Below are 26763 nucleotides of genomic sequence, written 5' to 3' on the forward strand. Positions count from 1 at the left end.
CCAGACATGTTTCAGTAAGATGAAGCACTCTGCGTTGTTTATTTACGATATTTCTAAAGATTCTATTTATGTAGTACATTTAGAAATAAAGTAGATTTATGCAATTGTTAACGTATCTCACAAGAAGCTACTGAAAGTTTATGCTAGTAGCTCTTTTTTTTCTAGGTCTACTACGCGATCTACAGTTTGTCATCTGCAAACAGATAAACGTTATTTTATTTTTCTGTTTATTTCACATTTTCGACTGAGAACCACTGTATACCACATTAATCAGCGTGATATTTACGGTGTTTGATGTTGTGGTGTTTTTACTTTCTGTCAAGATAATGCGCTTATTTCTTGCACTTCTGTAGATACACATGCATTTCTTACAATTTGTTCGCCAAGCACAGAGTAATCTGCGCCATTACGTGTTGTTGTGGCTGTGTAGTCTTCATTTGTTTCGTGGCGTGCTTGTTCTGTATGCAGGCCGAGTATTTGAAGTGCTGTGTACTTTTTCGGTGTTTACTTTAATAATAATAATAATCGCGTGTGACGAGGGCCTCCCGTCGGGTAGACCGTTCGCCCGGTGCAAGTCTTTCGATTTGACGCCACTTCGGCGACTTGCGCTTCGATGGGGATGAAATGATGATTAGGACAACACAACACGCAGTCTCTGAGCGGAGAAAATCTCCGACCCAGCCGGGAATCGAACCCGGGCCCTTAGAATTAACAGTCTTTCGCGCTGGCCACTCAGCTACCGGGGGCGGACGTTTAAGTGTGTGTATGTGCGGGTGAGTGGGTGGTTTCAGCGATTTTGTTTGTGTGTGTGGGGGGGGGAGGGGGGGTGCAATAGTGTGTGTGTTTCCAAGACAGAGGGGGGGGGGGGGAGAGAGAGAGAGAGAGAGAGAAAGAGAGAGAGGGAGGGGAGAGGGAGGGAGTTGTGGACAGGCATGTAGAATGAGTGATGTGCAGTATGGGGTGAATGGAATTTGTTTAGAATAGAGTAGAATAGAATCTTTATTTGCCTTTCAATATGTTTTCCATACAATTGGCATCGTCAGTGTGTTAAATACATTTTTTTAAATTACAATAATTATTGTTGTTGTTGTTGTGGTCTTCAGTCCTGAGACTGGTTTGATGCAGCTCTCCATGCTACTCTATTCTGTGCAAGCTTCTTCATCTCCCAGTACCTACTGCAACCTACATCCTTCTGAATCTGCTTAGTGTATTCATCTCTTGGTCTCCCCCTACGATTTTGACCCTCCACGCTGCCCTCCAATACTAAATTGGTGATCCCTTGATGCCTCAGAACATGTCCTACCAACCGATACCTTCTTCTGGTCAAGTTGTGCCACAAACTTCTCTTCTCCCCAATCCTATTCAATACTTCCTCATTAGTTATGTGATCTACCCACCTTATCTTCAGCATTCTTCTGTAGCACCACATTTCGAAAGCTTCCATTCTCTTCTTGTCCAAACTATTTACCGTCCATGTTTCACTTCCATACAAGGCTACACTCCATAGAAATACTTTCAGAAATGACTTCCTGACACTTAAATCTATACTCGATGTTAACAAATTTCTCTTCTTCAGAAACGCTTTCCTTGCCATTGCCAGTCTACATTTTATATCCTCTCTACTTCGACCATCATCAGTTATTTTGCTCCCCAAATAGCAAAACTCCTTTACTACTTTAAGTGTCTCATTTCCTAATCTAATTCCCTCAGCATCACTCGACTTAATTCGACTACATTCCATTATCCTCGTTTTGCTTTTGTTGATGTTCATCTTATATCCTCCCTTCAAGACACCATCCATTATCATACAGTAAAGCTGCATGCCCTCGGGAAAAATTACGGCCGTAGTTTCCCCTTGCTTTCAGCCGTTCGCAGTACCAGCACAGCAAGGCCGTTTTGGTTATTGTTACAAGGCCAGATCAGTCAATCATCCAGACTGTTGCCCTTGCAACTACTGAAAAGGCTGCTGCCCCTCTTCAGGAACCACACGTTTGTCTGGCCTCTCAGCAGATACCCCTCCGTTGTGGTTGTACCTACGGTACGGCTATCAGTATCGCTGAAGCACGCAAGCATCCCCACCAACGACAAGGTCCATGGTTCATGGACAATAATTATTATTGTACATAATTGTACCTGTGCAGGGCAAGCAGATACCATGCTAAAGTAATATTGATAATACCACAATTATTCATTCACAATAGTAATAATAATAATAGTAATAATAATAATAATAATAATAATATCCAATAATAATAGTAATATGCACTTCTGGGATGGGGGTTATTTATATACCAGTAGTTCTTCTATTGTGACAAATTGGATTCTGTTGCAGAGTGATGTGTATTCGTTTAGTACTTTTTTACCTAAGGCTATTGACTTTTGAATATGATATTTTTCTGATATTGTTAATTTATGGTATAGGTATTGCTAGTTTTAAGGGTTTTTCAGGTGAGTTTCAATGTTTGTTGGGTGGTGATTCTGTGCTATTTGGTTATATGCAAATGCTGAATGTGAGCTATTGCTTTTCACTGCTCTGAGGTGTTCTGTATACCTGGTTCTAAAATTCTTGTATATTTGATCCACATGTGGAATTGACAGCAATTATAAGCTAGTTGGTATATACCAGACTGACTGTATTTGTCAGCATTTGTTGTATTTCTTACAGGTCTCTACTGTAGTGTGTTGCTATGCTGAGTCCTTCTGTCTTTAATGTATTTCCCATGTTGTGTATGATTTGTTGTTGTAAGTCATTATGTACCATTTGTTGCTTACTGTGTTGTGAATTGTGTTGTGCCTGTGTGTACGTGCGTTTTATGATTGTGTGTTGTCTGTTTTTGTAGTTTGCTGGCCGGCCGAAGTGGCCATGCGGTTCTAGGCGCTGCAGTCTGGAACTGCGAGACCACTACGTCGCAAGTTTGAATCCTGCCTCGGGCATGGATGTGTGTGATGTCCTTAGGTTAGTTAGGTTTAACTAGTTCTAAGTTCTAGTGGACTAATGACCTCAGAAGTTGAGTCCCATAGTGCTCAGAGCCATTTTTTGTAGTTTTTTGTTTGTTTTCTATTAAGCTCTTCCTCCTGTGCATTTTGTTTTATTGTGTTCAGTTCTTCTATGTAGTCACGTTTGCTCATTGGTGTTTTGTCCAGCCTTTGTAGTAAATAGCTGAAGCTGTCTTCTTTATGAGTTACAAGGTGACCGGTTTGGTTATAAATAATGGTTGTGGTGATTGCGGTTTTCCTATAAATTGTAAACTCATGTATGTTGTTTCTCTTGTGTATGGAGAGGTAGAAGAAATTTGGTTTTTCATTTGTTTGTATTTCAATGGTGAACTGTATTTGTGCATGGATGGTGCTTATGTCCTCATGAAGTTCTTTCATACGAGATTGTGATTTATCTATTAGGCAAATTATATTGTCTACATATCTGTATCAATAAATTATTTTGTATTGCTTTAGTTTTACTATTTTGTCAAAGAATTGGTTTTCTGTCTAACTTATGAAAATGTTAGCTATGAGGTGACTGATTGAGAATCCAATGTGCAGACCTTCTTGTTGAGGGTAAAATTTGTTGTTGAATGTGAAGTAGTTTTGCTCTGTGATGAGCTTGAGTACAATTGATACTTATTGTGCATTCGTTGTTGGTATATTTCATTGCAATTGAAGAGTTCTTCTAAGAAGCTGATGATTTCTGCTGTTGGAATGTGAGTTTACATGGAAATTCTGTCAAACTAAATTAATATTGCTGTATTTGGTATGTTTTTATTTCTTATTTTTTGTATTAAGTCACTTGAATTCTTTAGACTTCTGTTTTCAAAGGGTTTGTATATCTTCTGCAGCAGTGTGTGTGTGTGTGTGTGTGTGTGTGTGTGTGTGTGTGTGTGTGTGTGTGTGTGTGTGTGTATGGGAGGGTGGGTGGGTATCTGTTTGGCTAATTACTTTGGTGGAGCCTTGGTAAAATTAAACAGGGGCCATATTTGTGAATTTTAGCAATGATTTTACAGTAGGGGCATTGGTAATTTTCTGTCATTCTTTTAATCTGTGTGTCTGTGAAAATTGTTCCTATGTTTTTCAGAGTTTTCTGTAAGTTTCTTTGGTATTGGTTTGTTGAGTCACTTGTTAATTCTGTGAAATCACTTAAGCTTGGTCTAAGAGGCAATTTCAAGCTACAATTCTGTACCCAAAATTATGACAAGCCACTTGATTCTAAGTGGTGAGCTAATAGCTCAATTTATTATTTAACACAGCCATGTGCTTAATCAGTGAAAGGTTCCACCAAAAGATATCAAATGAGGAAGCCAAAAGGCAGCAAGTGCAATTAATCTTGTACCCAGAACACAACGAATTATTTTGCTAATACAGAGATTAAACTAGTGGACCAGCAAATATACGTTTTGTCACACAGGCTAGCAAACTGTGGAACTAAGTTTTACACTTTTTCAGCTTCACTTAGATAATCAAACATCAACCCCAAGGCAATGGTCTACCTTAATGTATTTAAAACAACTGAAACCTACAACACAGCAATTACTGAACTATCTGAAATACAATGGTACACAGTTGTAAAATCAAAAGGAACAATTTAACACTGAACATTCTAACATCTAAGGCTTTGTTTCAAGTACAGGAACGTAACAGCTCTTTAACCTGCTACCTTGTTTGATCATCATCTGTACCAAAACTTTTGACTAACACACGTAACAGACAGTCAGAGTCAATGGAATAACCCACATGCGTTACGTGGTATAATATAGAAACTATGACCAGCATGGCCTGCCTGCAACAAAAATAGACAGAACATTAAATTTCGACAGTCCGGGGTACAAATCTGAATGCACACAGTGAAAGAATTATGTATGAACTGCCACTGACATAAATCATTCCACATGGTAAATATGTTGACTATTCTCTCCAGTTAACAGAAAATTTATGTATTACAATAACTACAAAATACAAATCTGAACACTCATTGGATACGATTACAACATAAATGATCTGCCGACATATAAATTTGGATCACAGTGTATAAAAGTTCAGTACTCTTGTGGTCATTTAACGGTTACAACCAGCGGCCAAAATTCGCTCACCCTAACTTACAGGCGAACAAATACAACTCTACACAAGTGCCTCGGCGACAGAAAAAAGCTGCTTGATGACCAGATAGTGGGATGCTCACCATAAGGTCCAGTCTGTAGCATGATCAGCAAATTAACACAAGGCCGCCATCTGTGCAATTTCAAAAGGTTGTCCAACGTGACTGCTACGGCACGACTACTGAATATTACAGTATCTGCCGCCTCCTTACAACCTTGATTAGCCGATATCAGCAGCGTCCTGCCCTGTGCAACACAATACAATGAGCCTCCACATTGTCTCCAAGTGTAAACTCTATTCATCTCTACTAACGCTGTGTGAGTTTCTATATTTGCATTTTGGCAGCTCATGGCGTTCTCAACTTGGCAAATCCCAGGCCAAAATCAGGAAACAGCCCTTGATCAACTGATCGCCGGCGCCTTGTCAGAAAGCTTGCAGGCACAGCAAACATCCATATTGACCATTTTCCCTGTATGGGCATCTCATTACTTATAATCACTCATCTTGCCTAAGTTACTAAAACTAAAATCCACAAATCTGTTGCACAGCAGAATAGTAAATAAATGTAGGAACGAAATTTTGTGAGAAGTGCATGGAATGAGTCTAAGTGGGACATACCATATTGCAGTGCTTGTGTTGTTCAGAAGTATGATGCAATGTTCCTTCAGACATACATGCGTGTTCCAAAGGAACAGACAATGCAGCGACTGTAGCCACCACAAAATACATGAAATGTATCCACAGTTGCAAATCTGGACAACCAGCAGCTATATAATGGATTGATGACAATGAAAATTTGTGCCAGAGTGGCAAACGAAGCCAGATTTCCCGATTATCGCGATAGACTTACACTTAGGCTATCCAAGTACGACTCATGGCCAGACCCAAACTTCCACATGTCGTCAACCATGTGTCTACAAACTACACTCATAAATTCATTATCTACATTCCTGTACAGGGGAGACATTTTAATTGTAAGCCGAATTCTTGCATGTCCAAACGGACGTTGCATCAGACTTTTGCACAGCATAGGCGCTGCTATATCATATTTAACCACTGACAACGGGCAAGCGACTTTCAATTAAAATGGTTCCTTGGTAAGGAAATACACATAATGAATGTATGAGCGCAGCTTCTAGATATGAGGTTGACGACATATGGAAGTTTGAGTCTGGTCATGAGTCATGCTTGAATAACCTAATGGTAAGGCGACAGTTTGAGATAAATGGGGAATCCGGGTTTGAGTCCCAGTGCGACCTAAAAATTTATTCTCGAAATTTCATTATACAGCTTATGGTTGTGTAAGTAAGCTGTTTATGTTTTCTCTATGTAAGTTTCTCTATGTAAGTAGGCTGTTTATGTTTTCTTATTGGCAACGTTACGTAGCGCTCAATATGAAAATCACTGGCTGTGCTGTGTGCAGTCTGTGGCTAGTTTGCATTGTTGTCTGCCATTGTAGTGTTGGGCAGCGGCAGCTGGATGTGAACAGCGCGTAGCGTTGCGCAGTTGGAGGTGAGCCGCCAGCAGTGGTGGATGTGGGGAGAGAGATGGCGGAGTTTTGAAATTTGTCATGAACTGCTATATTTATATATGATGATATCAAGGTAAATACATTGTTTGTTCTCTATTAATATCTTTCATTTGCTAACTATCCCTATCAGTAGTTAGTGCCTTCCATAGTTTGAATCTTTTATTTAGCTGGCAGTAGTGGCGCTCGCTTTATTGCAGTAGCTTGAGCAGCGAAGATTTTTGTGAGGTAAGTGATTTGTGAAAGGTATAGTTTAATGTTAGTGAGGGCCATTCTTTTGTAGGGAATTTTGAAATTCAGATTGCGTTGCGCTAAAAATATTGTGTGTCAGGTTAAGCACAGTCGTGTATAATTGTTAAAAGGGGAAGTTTCATATGTCGACCCTTAGCCGAGGATACCTCACTGGAATCTTCTGATCTTTTGTTGTAGTTTGTGTAATTAGTGTAGATTTTGTTTATTTCTAGCGCGTAATTGTAGAGAAAATCTCCTTTGTAGTTGCAGTCTTTCATTGTTGTACAGTAAAACAGTTGTGGCATGCATGTAGATTTGCACCAAGTATTTCGCAGCTGCAATTAACTAGATATTATTTTCAGTGTTATGTTAATGTGTTCTCTTATTTTTGCTCTTCAAATTGTGCTTTTCTGTGTTGTCGTGTGAAATATTGTGACAATAATGGCGTGTGAAAAACGTAATACTAGGCTCCAAAGTAAACTGAGAAATGACAGTGAAAATGAAAGCAGTGTGTTAGCGCCACCGAGTAATGAATTAACTGATGTTCAAAGTAGTAATTTGGTAATTGTGCATAGGGAAATGGAGCGGGCTGCAAACAATGGTGTAGACAGTGAAACAGGTAGTGAACAGGGAAGCATTATCGATCGATCGGTCGGCAACAGCTCGCCTCAGGAATCCGAAATGACAGGACACAATTTCACAAATACTGTAGATTCAGGTTTTGGGTTATCACCGTTTTCTCAAATAAGTCAAGACGCATTTTCTGCTTGTCAAAATGTGAATGTTGCCGGTGCAAATGCACTGCCGAAAAGCGTAGAGAAACAGATTACAGACACTAATACATTATTATTGCAATTAATGCAACAAATGGAACAAAATCAGAGACAAATGGGACAAAATCTTAAAAAGTTAGACACAGTGGAACAAAATCTCAAAAAGTTGGACACAATGGAACAAAATCTTCAAAAGTTAGACACTACACTTGAACGAACACGTGAAGATTTAACCACTGAGTTACATAACATCGAATCGAAATGTCAAAAGGTCTGTAATGACGTAAAAACACAAATTTGTGAGCATATTCAACCTATTTTTTCGCGTCATGAAAATGTATTACAGAATCACGAAGCAGCCATAAAAGAACTGCAAACTATTGTTCATGAAAATCATGAGACCTTGCAAGCTAAAATTGACTCAGTTGCATCTACCGATTCGGTTACGCAACTTGCAAGAACTCAGGAAAACTTAAAGGACACAGTAGATATCCTGAAAATTGGTTCGGAAAGACACATGGAGGAAATAAGTACACTATCGGAGAAAGTAGCCGAACTTTCGGATCAGGTCACTAACTTATCTACAAAGGTAGATGATGATCTAAATGACACAAGACCCGTAGCCTTCACTGACACAGAAGAGTATGAACAAATAAGAAAATTCAAACAAAATCAAAATCAAATCAATACACAGTACAAAAGAGAAATCCGGGAAGTACAAGATCAGTTGACGCAGGTAATACAAGAATTACGTATTTCAGAGGACACTCGCGCTCCAATACGGGAAGAGGGACATAGAAATACGGAACAACCACAAAATAATAACACAGGACACTTCGGAAATTATGAAAGAAATTGGCAAGGCGCATTGGATTTTGAGATGGAACCGCCGAAACGAAGTAACAATGACCGACATGCGACTCGCCGACATGACGATTTTGACTATAAGCTGTTCATTACTACACGTAAATTCAAAACATTTAAGAATTCTGGCAACGACATTCATCCACAAGCATGGCTCCATCAATTCTCTCATTGTTTTCCTCCCAACTGGTCGTTAGAACACAGATTAGAATTTATGTGTGGCTACTTGGAGAATGAACCAGCTGTAAGAATGCGATCGGTAATTCACGATTGCCACAGTGAAGGAGAGTTTTACCATGCCTTCCTCTCAGCATATTGGTCTCAAGCCACACAAGATCGAGTAAAACATGGCATCATAATGATGAAACATTTCGAACAATCTGAATTTTCCAGTCTTGTGAAATATTTTGAAGACATGTTGCATAAGAATCAGTATCTTTCAAACCCATACAGCCCCTCAGAACTCATCCGCATTTGCTTAATCAAATTGCCTGAACATTTACGACATATTATTTTAGCAGGACGTTGCAAAGATGACATTGAAGCTTTTCAGGGTCTGTTACAAGAATTGGAAATTGACACTGACAATCGGGGAACGCGGAAACAGGAGCACAACAATTACAGGTCACATCTGTCACAATTCCACGATGAAAGAAATAATAACTGGACACGACAAGGCTATTCTCACAACACATATCGTGACCAAAACAGACACCACCCGTATGACAACCGTTGGCAGAGTAGTAATAATTACAGGGAAAGATCACCTCTCCGTGGTAATGACTATCACAGAGACAATCAGAGAAACAGACAATATGGGAACCAAAACAATTATTATCAAGGGAGACAGAATAACTTTAGACGCAACGGTCCAGCGCGCAGTTACGATTCAGGGAGAAATTCTCCACCACTTAACCGACAAGAAAGAAACTACAGGAACTATCGACATGACGACAGACGATGTGATCGTAACGACAGACCTGAATTGCATCAGAACTGGCGGGATTTAAACAGGGCAGGGCCCTCTCGTCACGGTGAATTTGTAGAAGTTAGGTCTCCAAATCCCAATAACGATGCTCGCCAACAAAGAGACAATAGGCAATGACTCACACCGCTGGCAGCCACAAAACGTTCTTATGACACTAACGACGCAGCTGCCGTAGCTAGTAATTACGTAAAAATGGAAGACATTAGGGACATCTTACTCCAAGAACACGACGTAAAACATAACAACATTGCATATCCTGTGATTCACATTACAGTAAATGACGTAAAATTTACGGCAGTACTTGACTCTGGCAGTCCCATTTCAGTAATCAGTGAAACAGCCTTTAGCAAATGCAACAAATCGAACGATTGCCCCACACTTCCGTTACGTAAGATTAAATTACAAGGTGCAATCTTTGGAAAAAGTGTAGATGTACGCCAACAAACCAACTTAGAATTCTTTTGTCAAAGCCACAGCTTCTCTATGAACTTTCTTATTGTTCCATTATTGTCGACGGAAATTATACTGGGAGTAGACTTTTTGAATGAATACAAAGCAATCTTAAACTTTCACGATGCTGAAATAACTTTAGAAAAAGAAGGTAAGTCAGTAGCTTTGAAATTTGAAGATTGGCTCTCAAACCATGACGAAGAAATTAATCGGCTTTACCTCCTGTTAGACAACAGTTCGGAATTTTCGACGGAACTTGACGCTAACAATCATTCTGCAAGTACTGACAGGGGTGATATCGACGGCGCATTTGACACTAATAAGTTAATTCAGAATAAAATTCAAACAATAGAGAATTGTAATGACACTGATAGGCAGGACCTTTTTGAGATTTTACAAGCACATTCCACAGTTTTTACTCACAAAACAGGAACAATCAAGGGATTTCAATACCAATTTCTTGTTCGTGAGCATACTAAATTTTGTGTTAGACCATACGTAATTCCAGCACATTATAGGGACCGTGTTAGAACAGAAATACAATCTATGCTTGACGAGGGCATTATTGAGCCTGCAGTAAGCTCATACAACAATCCGTTACATGTTGTTGAGAAGAAAAATGGATCGATCAGGCTTGTCTTAGATTCGAGACAAATCAATACTATCATTATTCAAATGGTTCAAATGGCTCTGAGCACTATGGGACTCAACTGCTGAGGTCATTAGTCCCCTAGAACTTAGAACTAGTTAAACCTAACTAACCTAAGGACATCACAAACATCCATGCCCGAGGCAGGATTCGAACCTGCGACCGTAGCGGTCCCGCGGTTCCAGACTGCAGCGCCTTTAACCGCACGGCCACTTCGGCCGGCACTATCATTATTCCTGAAACAGACAGGCCGCAGACGATGGAAGAACTTCTTCAAAATGTTAATGGTGTAAAAGTGTTGTCTTCCATTGATCTCAGATCCAGCTTTTATCAAATCGAACTTCATCCAGAATGTAGAAAATACACAGCTTTCCTTTGTTTCGGCCTTTGTTACCAGTTTCGGAAACTTCCCTTTGGTTTGAACATTTCTTCAGCAGCATTCATTCGCGGGCTAAATTCCATATTACCTGAGTTCTTAAAACGTCACACCACCTTATATGTGGACGATATTCTAATAGCAGAAGCTTCATGGGAACTACATAATCGCATCCTCAACAGTTTGTTACGTATTTTTGCAGAATCTGGAATTACAGTTAACTTGGAAAAGTCTGAATTCGGTAGGTCAAAGGTGAGGTTTTTGGGACATATTATTTCTTCTGAAGGCATTCAGCCGGATCCTGAAAAGTTAGAAGCAATCAGAGCCATTCCAGTTCCATCCACAAAAAGACAAGTCCGCAGTTTTCTAGGTCTCGTAAATTTTTACCGTCGTTTTCTGAATATGCAAATTCTTGTTACACCAAAACTTTGTTCTCTCACTGGAAAAAATACTATTTGGAACTGGGACGAACAAGCAAAGTTGGAATTCAATTCTTTGAAAGAATCGCTACTTAACGCGCCAATACTAGCTCATCCAGATCTGTCACAAGATTTCTGCCTTAGCACGGATTCTTCTAAAGTCGGTCTTGGTGCCCATTTATTTCAAGAAGCCATAGAAAATGACACTACCGTTCAGAAAACCATTGCTTTTGCTAGCCGAGTGCTAACAAAATCTGAAAAAAATTATTCCGTTACTGAATTAGAAGCTTTGGCTATCGTTTGGGCATTTAACAAATTCCGTTTCTTTCTTTCTGGTAAGCACGTAAAAGTATACAGTGATCATCGTGCATTACAATTTCTTATGTCTTCAAAATTAAATCATGACAGGTTAAAACGTTGGGCATTGTTTCTGCAAGAATTCCGCTTCACAATAGTCTACATTCCCGGTAAGGAGAACATTGTTGCGGACGCACTGTCACGCGCACCGGCTGGGCTTGAGAAAAGTAACACAGAAGGCAACATTGAGAAAAATTTCAGTATTCTTTACATTCAGAAAGTCGCCTTTGAAAACTTCATCACCACATCTTTAAAGGACATTGCTCATGAACAAGATAAAGATCCGATTTGGAAAGACATCAAGAGCAAATGGCATGAAAAGACACACACACAGATTCGGCATTATTATCTGGTTAGAAACAACATACTGTTCAAACGCTGCACTGTTGATGACAAGCTATGGGTACTTTGCATTCCTGACGATTTTGTTAATAAGCTCATTTGGTACATTCATTTCAGCTACGCACATTTTGGCCCACGAAAATGTTATCATATTCTTCGAACGACTTGTTATTTTAACAATATGGAAAAGCGAATTCGAAGAGTCTTGTCTATTTGTAAACTTTGTCAAAAGGCGAAACCATCTACTGTCTCACATGGTGCTCTGTTATTTCCTATTATTCCTTCTAAATTAAAAGAATTTGCTGCTGTTGATCTCTTGGGACCGCTTGTCAGAACATCTAATGGATTTTCGTACGTTCTAGTCGCTGTTGAACTTACTTCAAAATTTGTTTCTTTCACACCGTTACGTAAAGCCACTGGACGGTCTGTATCCAACGCCTTTGTTAAAAATTTCTTACGTGAAGTTTGACACGTTAGTAAAGTCATTTCAGATAACGGACCTCAATTCAGATCTGCTGTTTGGTCACGCATGCTTCGCAACCATAAAATCAAACCTGTTTTTATTTCATTGTACTCACCACATTGTAACCCCTCCGAACGGATTATGAAAGAAATCAATAAGCTTTGCAGACTTTATTGTCACAGAAAGCATCAGCATTGGGACAGATATTTACACTTATTTCAAAACGTGCTGAATAAAATGCCTCACGACTCCACTGCTTTACCACCTACTCTTGTACTGAAGAATGAAGAACCACCGAACAGAATCAGAGAGCTTGTACCTTTCCCGAATACACGTAAACTTCGACACAAAGACATAATTGATTTGGCTCTTAAAAATATAAAATCTGCAGCAGACAAAAGGAGAAAACTACACGGTAAAGCAAATGCAAAGAAATTGTATATTGGTCAGAAAGTTCTCATTAAAGCTCATTCATTGTCACATAAGAAGAAACACTTGAGTCACAAATTCTTTCTAGTTTACAATGGACCTTACAGAATCCGACGTATACCACATGATAATTGCGTTGAAGTTGAAACTCTGCATACTAGGAAGAGTAAAGGTTTACACCACATTTCACATGTAAAACCGTTTATTGAAAGAGAATCTGCTTTTTAACTTTGTCTTTGCCATAAAACTTTTCACTTTACATTACTAGTATGCTGTGTCAGACTTAAGAAACTGTTAACATACAACTATGTTTGAAGTTAAATATCCAGTCTAGAACCTAGGGAACATTTTTAAACAGAAATTACGAATGCATTGTTGTAGTGAACAGACGACACAGTGTTGTATTTGTACATTCTTGCTTGTTAGTTGCACGATTACGTAACGACTATAAGGCTCACATACTTAGAACATTTACCAGTACTGCTAATGAGATTTTAATGCAACATTTTGGTTTACTTGAAAATACATTCTGGGTTTAAAGTACTTTCTGTGAGATACCAGACGACACAGTGGTTAGTTTATGTGACAACTACACGGTTTTATCACGACGCTACTAATGAGTGAAAATTTACAATGTTGCTTTTGCAGTGTTTCTGTTTTATATCTGCACAGTTTTCTGTTTTATTCTGGAAAGTAAAACAGGTTTTAGTAGTAACTTTTGTAGTATAGCTACAATGAGACTGCCTTTTCCGTAGCACAACAATACGTTACTGTACAGTACTTTCTTCATCACGGCAATAAGCGTAATAACTAAGACATTTATACGCAAAGCATTTCACTTTTGTGTATTATGAGGTAAGTACATTGACTTCTGCAGAACTTAGCTTTCGGAGGACGATAACTACGACACTTCCACAGAGATTATCTTACAGCAAAAGGCACATTTAGCGCTACAGTACACGTATTTGAGTCATTAATTTTGTACTTAAAACATTTATTTTTAAAGATTTTTGAATTACAAAGAAAGTTTTCCGTGATACATTTCATTCCATTGCTGTAATCTGTAACACCTGAGGGTATAATTACATTAATCCTCAGGGGGGTACACGCTTACTTTGTGTACCATGTGTGTGGCAACCACAAGGAACCCTAGCTAACATGGTATTTGCTTATACAACTTTACACATCGGTACCATATTTCTCTAACACACAAATTACACAGCTATCTGATCATTTAACTGAGAGATAAACATTTTTTTACTACATCAGTGACACATGTTTACGCAATACACAGTTGGGTAACTTCACACTTATGAAACTGTATTTTGTCTGTACTTTGTTAACTGTTCATATTTTTTCGGAATCATTGTGATACTATGAGAGCTTTGAATGATGTATTTGGTAAGGGAGCATGATTTTAAAGTACGTTTGAGGTAGATGACACTATTGAAATGAGCAGAGAATTGTTTTTAGGTTTTGAAATTATTGGAGGAAGCTACGACGATTTTGAGATTTGACTGAGGTGTTATGATGTTATTATTACCACGACGATGTGTACTATGCTGTTGAGATATGTTTATGATCAATAAGATGTTGCTACCGTATATGAGGAATAAGAAGTATGTTGGAAACCAAGAATCGTACTTTAAGAGTTATGAAATGTGCGTAAATGCGTGACTGTATCACAATGCTGACGAATATTTTATTTGGACACTTATATTTATAGGATTTTCTTTCTACAGATTTGCAACGCTAATTCTTGCCTGTGAAATATTTTTATGTGAGACTGTCACTGTAGCGGAAACTGCTGTCGTAAACATTTCCGTAAGAAAGTTAAGTGACCACCTGCACGTAATGCGTTGTGGGCACCCAGCTGTGTCGGACGCCTGGAGAGAGGGCCATTGGCGCGTGCCTTTCAGAGCACAGGAAGAAAAAAAAAAGGGAGGCCATTATCCTGGCCATTGTCATTCCTTTAGAGAAAGCATCGCAAATCCGACACGCTAATTACTTGGAAACATATCGTACTTTCTGATATTTACTGAAATGCCTAATGAAATGACAAGAAATAGTTTGTCTACACACCTGACTATGACTACTGTCTTTCTAGATGAGAGATTTTTTTACTACTTATGAAATGCCACATGACTATTGAACGATGTTCTTACGCTTTTCTTTGTACATAGTTGCTTATTTCATTTGATATCTAGTTTCTAGCTGCACTGCAGCATTGGTTAAAATAAAATTTTATAGATGTACTAATATAAATATTTTCTGTCTACAGATCGAGTATATAATAATTTTTTTCAAAAAAATGAGGGAGCACAAAGCAACATTTACCTTCACAGGAACTGCATTCATAATTTTCTTTTCAAGTACTTGGTAATTTCTTTTGTAGAATAAATTGTGATGCATCACTCTAGTGTTAAGATGTGACATAGGTATTAGACATGGCCATTTTTAGTGTAATATTTTTTTCTGCTTGAGCTATGTCATGTTTTGATATAAGTTATTATATTTGCTGCTGCTAGCTTTGCCAATCTGTATTTTTTGTCATTGCTGCTTGTGTTAATTGCTTTGTGCTGCTGCATTGCCTCGTCCCTTAGTTTAGCATCTGAGCTCAGTAGATTTAAGTTAGCTTAAGATGGGGTAGGCTATATGAGAGAACGAGATGTGATGAATTGGAAGAAATGCATTGAGAAGCTATAAGAAAATGGTTTGGCCAAAAAAAAGTATTTTGAAAGAGGATATGAGCAAAAAAGTAGGGTTTAGGGACAACAGGTTTACGTAGGATTTTCTTGGAAATAAATAATGAGGTAAGAAATATGTGAACATATAAATACAGAAAGCATGCTTTGATAGGATTTTTTTGGTGGAAACAAATTTTGAAATAAGACGAAAGATCTATGGAATGAAGTTTTAGGTTGGACTGCAGTACCAAATGTTACACTGAAAACAAACCCTGCCCTTTCCTCTTGTGTTATTCTGCTATGTGTTTGTGTACTCTTGTATATTTGTGTTTTTCCTGTCTTTATGTGTTTAGCGGATATGAGTTACATTGTAGAATTTTTCTGATACTATGTTATTTACTTTGTAAAGATGTTAGACATTATTAATTCTGTTCTGTTTAATGCTCATGTGTGAAGTTGATGTTTCAAAAGTTATTGTGATCTTTTATGTATGTACTCATGTCATAATTCCACTGATGTATATGTTTATTTCTATTCTGTTGTAAAGCCAGTACTACAAATGTTATCTGTATTGTTATGTTTTTAATGATGTATTTTGTACCTTTGTTATTGTATTCTTATGTTATAAAATTGTGATTGTCACCAGTTCATGATATTATTAACTTGTTAGTTACATTTCACTGCACACGTTTCTGTTGGTCATAGTATATGGACAATATGTGAGAAGTTGGGACTGTTAGTGTTTGCACGTGTGTTAATAACTCAGCAAGGGACTGGATAACAGCATTGCTGGTTCTAAGGACAATTTCAAAAACTTTGTGAGTACACAAGTGGTGGTTTATGGACTTGCTATATTATCCGCAAGACTCTTCGATGGTGATTGTGCACCTGCACAGTCACAACACATGGCTGCTGGCCATCTCTATAAGGACTACAGTGGGTCTGCATCTTTGATGGCCCACCAATACCATTATTTCTACAAGGACTACAGTGGGTCTACATCTTTGATGATCCATCAATACCATTATTTCTACAAGGACTGCAGTGGGTCTGCACCTCTGGTGGCCCACCAATACCGTAATCTCTACCAGGACTACAGTGGGTCTGCTCTGTGATGACCTACCTACCAATACTCTTCAAAATTTCGACTGACTCTGCTGTGGGTTTGCTCTGTTGTGGCCCATTACCTGTATGCATGTCAAGAGTCAGCACTGTCGTTCCGTTGGAAGGACAACACTACTTCTTCAAGATTGCACGGAAATCCACTACTTCTGTGTGCGTTTTCCTTTACTGCTCAGACTTTGAGAAAAACACTGCAATTTTACTGTGACGAATGATGAGGACTGTCTTTATGGACTGTGAGAAAATTTTAGCTTTTGACCAACATTGTATCAATAAGTGTGTGCATTTGATTTCTTTGTTATTGTAATTATGAAAAATTTTATCAAATCATTATTGGCCACTGCCCAAAAAAAATTTGTAAAATTTTTTGTGGGGAGCATGGGGGCTATGTAAGTAGGCTGTTTATGTTTTCTCTATGTAAGTTTCTCTATGTAAGTAGGCTGTTTATGTTTTCTTATTGGCAACGTTACGTAGCGCTCAATATGAAAATCACTGGCTGTGCTATGTGCAGTCTGTGGCTAGTTTGCATTGTTGTCTGCCATTGTAGTGTTGGGCAGCGGCAGCTGGATGTGAACAGCGCGTAGCGTTGCGCAGTTGGAGGTGAGCCGCCAGCAGTGGTGGATGTGGGGAGAGAGATGGCGGAGTTTTGAAATTTGTCATGAACTGCTATATTTATATATGATGATATCAAGGTAAATACATTGTTTGTTCTCTATTAATATCTTTCATTTGCTAACTATCCCTATCAGTAGTTAGTGCCTTCCATAGTTTGAATCTTTTATTTAGCTGGCAGTAGTGGCGCTCGCTGTATTGCAGTAGCTTGAGCAGCGAAGTTTTTTGTGAGGTAAGTGATTTGTGAAAGGTATAGTTTAATGTTAGTGAGGGCCATTCTTTTGTAGGGAATTTTGAAAGTCAGATTGCGTTGCGCTAAAAATATTGTGTGTCAGGTTAAGCACAGTCGTGTATAATTGTTAAAAGGGGAAGTTTCAGTTGTCCATATTTGGAGCTGTGAATACATTCCATATCTAAGTGGAACATGTCTTCTAAGTAAATAATGGTGATATAACCAGTGCCAACAGTTGGAAGAACTGGAGTAGAAACGGACAGGGAGCTTATTGCCTCATAGTACGTGAGACAGGCTGCCAGGAACCACTGATTCAACATTTAGGCAACATTGCAGAGCAACAAAATGGTTCAAATGGCTCTGAGCACTATGGGACAACATCTGAGGTCATCAGTCCACTAGAACTTAGAACTACTTAAACCTAATGACATCACACACATCCATGCCCGAGGCAGGATTCGAACTTGTGACTGTAGCAGTCGCGCGGTTCCGGACCGAGGCGCCTAGTACCGATCGACCACCGCGGCCGGCTGCAGAGCAACACAATGTTCTTCTGTAATGAAGCTACACGTAGTAACTCCACATAGGGATTACACAAGAACGTCTTTTAGGCTGCAAACTTTGCATAAAAGAAAAGGCTCTGTAGCTTTCGTTAGGCAGCCAAGAGCGGTGACAAGCTTAGAAAATGGTAGTACATTAAGTCACCTGTTTGGGTGAATCACATCATCTACTGCTATCAAACCATCACCTTCTTTCCACTCAATCCCAGAGTAAGGCCACTCCGTGTGCACCACAGATGCCAATGGAATGTCAGGTCTACTAGTTGTAGGATACCTTAGTGAAGTACAACGAAGCGTCTATAGCCAGTGCCATCTTGGAGTTCACTGCTATGGGTCTGCAGCCGTCTAGAGGTGGAGGGAACATCGACTCGGTGAGCTGCAATCCTGCAAGTCACGACAGCGAATGAGTGTAGAGAGGGACTGTTTACTTATGTGAATGAAGAACCGATCTACCCATCTATGAGTTGTTCAGCTTGGGAGCAGGGCGTCTCTGCCGCCACTCCTCGGCAGTGAAGTACCACGTTACTGGCTGTGTGCGGAAACCACCTCTTGGGCTGTCCTTCTGGTTTCTGTTGGGTTTTCTGCCTATATGCCATCTCGACAACCAACAACCGCGGCATGCGGGTTTCTGGGGTAAAATGTAAGCACAGTTACAGTTTCTGAGGCTCCAACAGACTTCCACAGCCATGTCAGGCTGTAGCGATGCACCAGCCACTGGACGCTTCTATGACAGGGGCAAAACACTGGTCCCCAACAATTTCAGAGCCTGTGGCTGCAAATTTATTGGTGGTTGACGTACTACTCTGTGCCTTTGTGCAGTGTCGTCTCATTATCCCCGCTGATAAGCAACGCTGGAAAGAATACAGAGTGAATGTAAAACTCTTGCTAATAAATGATTGTTAATTGAAGAAACTGCAAAAAGGTGGGAATTTAAGGAGATGGTACCTGGATAAACTGAAAGAACCAGAGGTTGTACAGAGTTTCAGGGAGAGAATAAGGGAAAAATTGACAGGAATGGGGGAAAGAAATACAGTAGAAGACGAATGGGTAGCTTTGAGGGATGAAATAGTGAAGGCAGCAGAGGATCAAATAGGTAAAAAGACGAGGACTAGTAGACACCCTTGGGTAACAGAAGAAATATTGAATTTAATTGATGAAAGGAGAAAATATAAAAATGCAGTAAATGAAGCAGGCAAAAAGGAATACAAACGTCTCAAAAATGAGATCGACAGGAAGTGCAAAATGGCTAAGCAGGGATGGGTAGAGGACAAATGTAAGGATCTAGAGGCTTATCTCACAAGGGGTAAGATAGATACTGCCTACAGGAAAGTTAAAGAGACCTTTGGAGAAAGGAGAACCACTTGTATGAATATCAAGAGCTTTGATGGAAACCCAGTTCTAAGCAAAGAAGGGAAAGCAGAAAAGTGGAAGGAGTATATAGAGGGTCTATACAATGGCGATGTACTTGAGGACAATATTATAGAAATGGAAGAGGATGTAGATGAAGATGAAATGGGAGATACGGTACTGCGTGAAGAGTTTGACAGAGCACTGAAAGACCTGAGTCGAAACAAGGCCCCAGGAGTAGACAACATTCCATTAGAACTACTGGGAGAGCCAGTCCTGACAAAACTCTACCATCTGGTGAGCAAGATGTATGAGACAGGCGAAATACCGTCAGACTTCAAGAAGAATATAATAATTCCAATCCCAAAGAAAGCAGGTGTTGACAGATGTGAAAATTACCGAACTATCAGTTTAATAAGTCACAGCTACAAAATACTAACGCGAACTCTTTACAGACGAATGGAAAAACTGGTAGAAGCCGACCTCGGGGAAGATCAGTTTGGATTCCGTAGAAATGTTGGAACACATAAGGCAATACTGACCTTACGACTTATCTTAGGAGAAAGATTAAGGAAAGGCAAACCTACGTTGCTAGCATTTGTAGACTTAGAGAAAGCTTTTGACAATGTTGAGTGGAATACTCTCTTTCAAATCCTGAAGGCAGCAGGGGTAAAATACAGGGAGCGAGAGGCTATTTACAATTTGTACAGAAAGCAGATGGCATTTATAAGAGTCGATGGGTATGAAAGGGAAGCAGTGGTTGGGAAGGGAGTGAGACAGGGTTATAGCCTATCCCCGATGTTATTCAATCTGTATATAGAGCAAGCAATAAAGGAAACAAAAGAAAAGTTCGGAGTACGTATTAAAATCCATGGAGAAGAAATAAAAACTTTGAGGTTCGCTGATGACATTGTAATTCCGTCAGAGACAGCGAAGGACTTGGAAGAGCAGTTGAACGGAATGGACAGTGTCTTGAAAGGAGGATATAAGATGAACATCAACAATAGCAAAACGAGGATAATAGAATGTAGCCGAATTAAGTCTGGTGATGCTGAGGGAATTAGATTAGGAAATGAGACACTTAAAGTAGTAAATGAGTTTTGCTATTTGGGGAGCAAAACAACTGATGATGGTCGAAGTAGAGAGGATGTAAAATGTAGACTGGCAATGGCAAGGAAAGCGTTTCTGAAGAAGAGAAATTTGTTAACATCGAGCATAGATTTAAATGTCAGGAAGTCGTTTCTGAAAGTATTTGTATGGAGTGTAGTCATGTGTGGAAGTGAAACGTGGACGATAAATAGTTTGGACGTGAAGAGAATAGACGCTTTCGAAATGTGGTGCTACAGAAGAATGTTGAAGATTAGATGGGTAGATCACATAACTAATGAGGAGGTGTTGAATAGAATTGGGGAGAAGAGGAGCTTGTGGCACAACTTGACTAGAAGAAGGGATCGGTTGGTAGGACATGTTCTGAGACATCGAGGGATCACCAATTTAGTATTGGATAGCAGCGTGGAGGGTAAAAATCGTAGAGGGAGACCAAGAGATGAACACACTAAGCAGATTCAGAAGGATGTAGGCTGCAGTAGGTACTGGGAATGAAGAAGCTTCCACAAGTTAGAGTAGCATGGATAGCTGCATCAAACCAGTCTCTGGACTGAAGACCACAACAACAACAATTGAATGATGCCTCATTAGCGTCCTGCTGCTCCACAGGACTCCACTACTGCACCTCTGATCATCTACCCCATACATGTATGAGGTCCAGTCTGGCAGGCTTCTACAAATCTTGTGTAAAGAAGTGGTTCTGGCTTGCTGTGTTAGTGCCAGAGTAATCTGCAGTCCTACATGATGGGCGCCAGGGATACTAACGTCGGCTGTCGACGCCATCTAGGAGCCACACCTGCTCAGCAACTATCGACATGTCATTATCCAGAATGGTGAGTGACCAATTTTTGTTGGCCTCTTTTCTCTTTCCTTTTATTTCGGTACCATGCTGAGTCAGAACGATCCGCATATGAACTTGAAAGTAATATCGCATAGACCAAGAAACCTGCAGACCGTTCACAGTTCCAGGGTAACTGTAGGGAAGTGTACTTCTGGTTGACTAGGTGCCAGTATTGTAATTTAACACGTCATGAATTACCGTGTACTTAGACAGTGCCAGTAATGTCTTAAACTTGTAGAAGGTTTGTCCATCAAGCTTGGTAGTGCAATGAGTTTCAATGGGTTATGACATGTAGGAAAGATTACTAAAGTTGTTTTTACTTATTGACAGTGTGTCGGTATACTAGGTTCCCACTCGTTCTCTATTGTAAATCGAAATGGAGATTACACAGTGACCAGAAGTGTGTGCAATAACTCTGAGTGAAACCGTTAAAGTTTTGTAACATCAAGTAGCTTGGTTAGTCCAGGATAAAACAGAATGAAGTGAGGCTAGCGAAAGAAAGAAGGGAGAGCAATAAGCATTACGTGCCACAATTGGGTTGACACAATTTTAATAAGGGAATATCAAGACCGCAGCAAAATTAACTGTCCCGTCCATTGATTTTGCGGCAGCTTGTGCGTTTTTCTGGAAAAGCATCTGAGGATGTTTCAGCCTTTCTGGATGTCGTCATGGAACCAACTCAGTTAGGGAACTGATCTGACGCGGCATATCTCTCTACGGCCAACTCACGTTTAACAGACCACGCTAAAACATCTGTCACATATCATGAAACTCTTGGCGATGCACAAACACTTGACCAGCTGTCCGAAGGGATTACCCAACGCCATGGCAAACAAAATAAGGCCAGATTTTCTGGAGAAAACCTCGTGGGATTAACACAGAAGCACAGTGAATCATTAGAGGCATTCATACTAGCAGACTTATGAAATGACTCACAACGTAGAAGCCGGTAGACTACTCTTGTGAGAAGCAGGGTATAGGGTGTTAAATGCATTCGTAATTGGCATTTCAGCAGATATTTCACGATGGGTGAGGATGGCAAACACTAGTGATTTGTCCACAGCTATTAGAATTGCCACACAACAGGAGAAACTGTGACTCAAAAACAGAGTGACCCTGATGTTTCCTCCCCTGAGGTTAAATGCTATAGATGTGGATTAGCGGACCACGTGAAGAAGCAATGTCGCCAGATACATCGCTTCTAATGTGGAGAGGTTGTATAAGGCATGTAACTAGAAAAGTAGAAAACAGGATGGGTGCAATAGAAAGAAGCATGCAGATGGGGGTGCCTTGACTACTGGAGGTTATTAGCAATAAAACAATACACAGCAAGTATGTGTGTAGAGATGTATTGCTTCCTGACTGGTACAGTACTTAATAAGGAACATACATTATCAGTAGACACTGGTGCAAATGTGTCCATTTGATAGTCTGGACCTCTAGGGTCGCCATGTTGTAGGTTATGTAGAATGGGTAACAATGAGGTGGAATCATTGGATATAATACTGCTCACTTTTAGCACTGTGACTGAAAGGTTTAAGGAGCATATGGATGTGCTGTCACACATTGGTAAGGGGTATGGCGCATTTCTTTGTCTCTATTTTCTGAATAAACTTCACACTGTAATTGATCTTCCACAGCATATGATAAAACTTAGTGAACTTTTTTTGCTATGAGAGAGAGTTCCTGGTGAAACAACGTTGCAAGGTGCATCTGTCATGAACGATTTACCAGCTAAACTGTGTACATGTACACTAAAGGTTAATTCGCACGATAACATTCCATCTGGAATGGGAAAAATGGTCTGGTTACTGTATGTAGAGACTTACCAAGGGGACTGTGGTGCATGTTAAAATCATGGGCCTGCAGCAAAGAGTTGCATAAGCCAAACTCAATGGTATGTGGGAGCATAGTATACATTATAGCTAAGGCATTTATGGTTCCTTTGACTTTGGGCAATTTTGGCCTGTTTGAGATTAGTCTGTCAAAGAGCCTAATGGTTGCCAGTTTCATTGTCATGGAAGGAGACGATAACGATAGGTCGATTGATGACCACAGTCATAAACATACTACTAACAATTCTGTATTATGTGATAAAGTCAAACACTTAAAAGAAAAGGGTAGAGAATATGTGGAAGCCTTATTGCTTAGATTCACAGGTTTGTTAACTGTAGACGATCCATTAACAGTGATGCCAGTAACAGACAACATAGAAAACTAACAGCAAGCAACAATCTGGTATGTAGAAAACCATACCGGGCCCCAAAGCATTTACAACCTTCGAAGCTGGACTTCATTGACCTGCAGTTGGCTGATGGAATCATTGAGGAAAGTGATAGCCCCTGGAGTGATGGTACCAAGAAATACAGGTTCTGTTGCGATTATGGCTTCTTAAATGCAAAGATAATGCCATCCTGAAGATTACAGAGACACCTGACGATCTGCAGCAGTATAAATACTTCTTGACCATGGACTTGATGAGTGGCTACCACTAGCTTAAAGTAGTTCCAGAAGACCAGCTGAAGATGGTTTTTTCCACATCATGGGGAATGCCATCCGAACTGAAAACAACACCTACTGCATTTCAGAGACCTTTGAATGCAGTGCTTTGGGGAATGCAACCAAAAGAATGCGTGGTGTATCTTGATGACATAATTGTATTTTCAAAGATATGGAAAAACACTTGAAATAGTTGGAAGAAGTCTTTAAACGATTTGCAGGCAGGTTGCCTAACATTCAGTGCTGATAAGTGCTATTTAGCTGAAACACAAGTAAATTATTTTGGGCGTGTGACTAACCAGGAAGGAGTGAGAACTGATCCATGGCTGGTATCAGCAGTTTGTTGTTTTGTACCACCACAGACTACGAAACAGTTACAATAATTTTTAGGTCTCTGTAATTGTTATAGGTAGTTTGTAAGGGATTTTGTGCAAACTGATGAGCCACTGAATTGTCCATTGAGAGAAGTGAAATTTAAGTGGTCAGCAGACTGCCAAACCATGTTCAAGAAATTGAAATATACTTTCGCATTTAGTCCTGTTTTAATATTTCCTAACTTTGAACAAGAGTTCGCCCTCTCCTGTGATATGAGCAATATGATAGTTGGTTGTGTTTTGAGCCAAATTGTTGATGGAACATTCAGTGGGTTATACATGGAGGCAGTTAAACAAAGTGGAATGTAACTGTTCAACGACAGAAAAAGAAATGCTTGCTGTTATTTATGGTATTATCTATTTCACTGTTATTTGTATGGACAAACATGTAAGGTAGTTACTAATCATGCTTCCCTAAAGTGGTTATTGCGATTTAAAGACCCTTCCAATATATTAACAAGGTGGGCATTGATGTTAAGTGAGTTTAATTATGAAATGACGCAGATATCTGGGAAGATATGCACTAATTCAGACACACTAAGCAGGAAAATTTGAGTTCTGCAAGCACTGGGCAGAACTTCTCAGAGTAGCAAAAGGCACAAGTAGCTGACGTAGACTGTTGGGCATTTATGTCACAGCCACAGTCTGTGACACGTGATGGCTTTCTGTGCAGAAGTACAAAGTGCAGACCACACATGGTGGTTCTCACATCATTCAGAAAAGAAGTATTGCAACAGGCACTTGATCACTTGAGAACGTAGAATGATAAATGAGTAGCCCAAACGTTTTGGTGGAGAACCCCAAAGAAAGATGTTGAACAGTATGTGAAAAACTGTGTGACATATGTGCAAAGAGAGTGTAGTGCGATAGCTAATTCAGCCAGGCAACCATACCATGGTGATGGACTCTTGCTTCCTACAGCCAACTGAGTGAGTTCGGAAGGGGTCAAATTGTGGCCTCCCACGCAAGTTGGACGGGCTACGTCAGTTTTGAAATGATGCTGGTATCACTGACAGCATGAACAACATAGACTAGATTCTGAACGTCCATGCTGCACAGACATCTGCCAGGATCATTGATTTGTAAGGGCAGCAGTGGCAGATTGTACAGCTACCACAGCACAGATATGAGGGCTTATGAGCCTACACATATCAACATGAACTGCTGTGGGCTGGATACTAGCAGTGGGATCACAGGCATGCACACTTCTAATTCGTCTTCCAGTCATGCCACAGTGTCGACATGTGCAGCTTGACTGATGCCGTCAGAGGATCACTTTCAAGATAGAATGGCGCACTGTGCTCTTCAGCGATGAAACCAGAGTATGCCTACCCACAAATGATGGTCGTTTGCCCATATGTCATAGAACTGGTGAACAGTGTCTCCTAGATTGTATTTGTCCAAGACATACACTGGCCCCACCTGAGGTGTTATGGTTTGGGGTGCAATAAGCTACAACTCTCGTTCACCTTTGGTGTTTCTGGAGGGGACGCTAACCAGCGCTCAGTGCATGCAGAATGTTATTATACCCTTTCTTTTGGCGTTTTTGCAACAGGAAGGTGATGTGCTAATCGAACAGGATAATGCTCGCCCACACACTGCTCCTGAAAGTCAACATGCTCTGCAAGGCTTGCGGCAGCTTTGGTGGGCAGCATGATCTCCAGACCTGTCTCCAATCATGGACGTGTGCGATCTGGTGGCACAAAAATCACTAGTCAACCAATGACCCTTACAGAACTATATGAACAGTTCGAAAAGGCATGGCATAAAGTATTCCAGGAGAGTAATTGCCATCTGTACGTTCGACTGAATACCAAAGCCAGCCCCTGCACTGGCACTTGTAAAGGCTACACCATGTATTAATATGAGTGTTTCAGTATGCGTCAGTATCCAGTACATCAGAACCGCTTAAGCTACTGATCTGTAAACGTAATTATTTCTTGTACTCCATATGCACTGTTGCAACAATAAATCTTGAAACTTCTAAAAGAATGTACTCATTTTTTCTGGTAGTATATACTGATAGCGTAAATCTAAATTTACAGAAGTTTTCAATAACAAATACAAAAGTTATAATCATTTTTAAAGCCCCTTTTTCTCAGCTCAGGATAAATTTACAGCAGAAATCTGGGGTTAGTTTTGAAGTTCTCTTTTGTGGTTATCAGAAACTGTAACCACTGTGACCTTACAGTTTGATACAGATTTTATAAATAGTATTATCAAAGGGAGTTTCTAAGGACACTGGAACATATGATCATCCTACAGTGGCCATAGTCTGCAGCAGTCATCAGGTCATTCAGCCTCCGGCCTGCCAGGTGCACACAACACGTTTACTCCTAATAGACATCCAGGCAGGCAGGATCCTTGGCCCTCACAGTTGCGATAGGGTTAAATCAAACTGTGTTCTGATGCTGCTGGTAGTGGT

This window comes from Schistocerca americana, chromosome 2 (genome assembly GCF_021461395.2).
Source record: "Schistocerca americana isolate TAMUIC-IGC-003095 chromosome 2, iqSchAmer2.1, whole genome shotgun sequence".
Classification (NCBI taxonomy): Eukaryota; Metazoa; Arthropoda; class Insecta; order Orthoptera; family Acrididae; genus Schistocerca; species Schistocerca americana.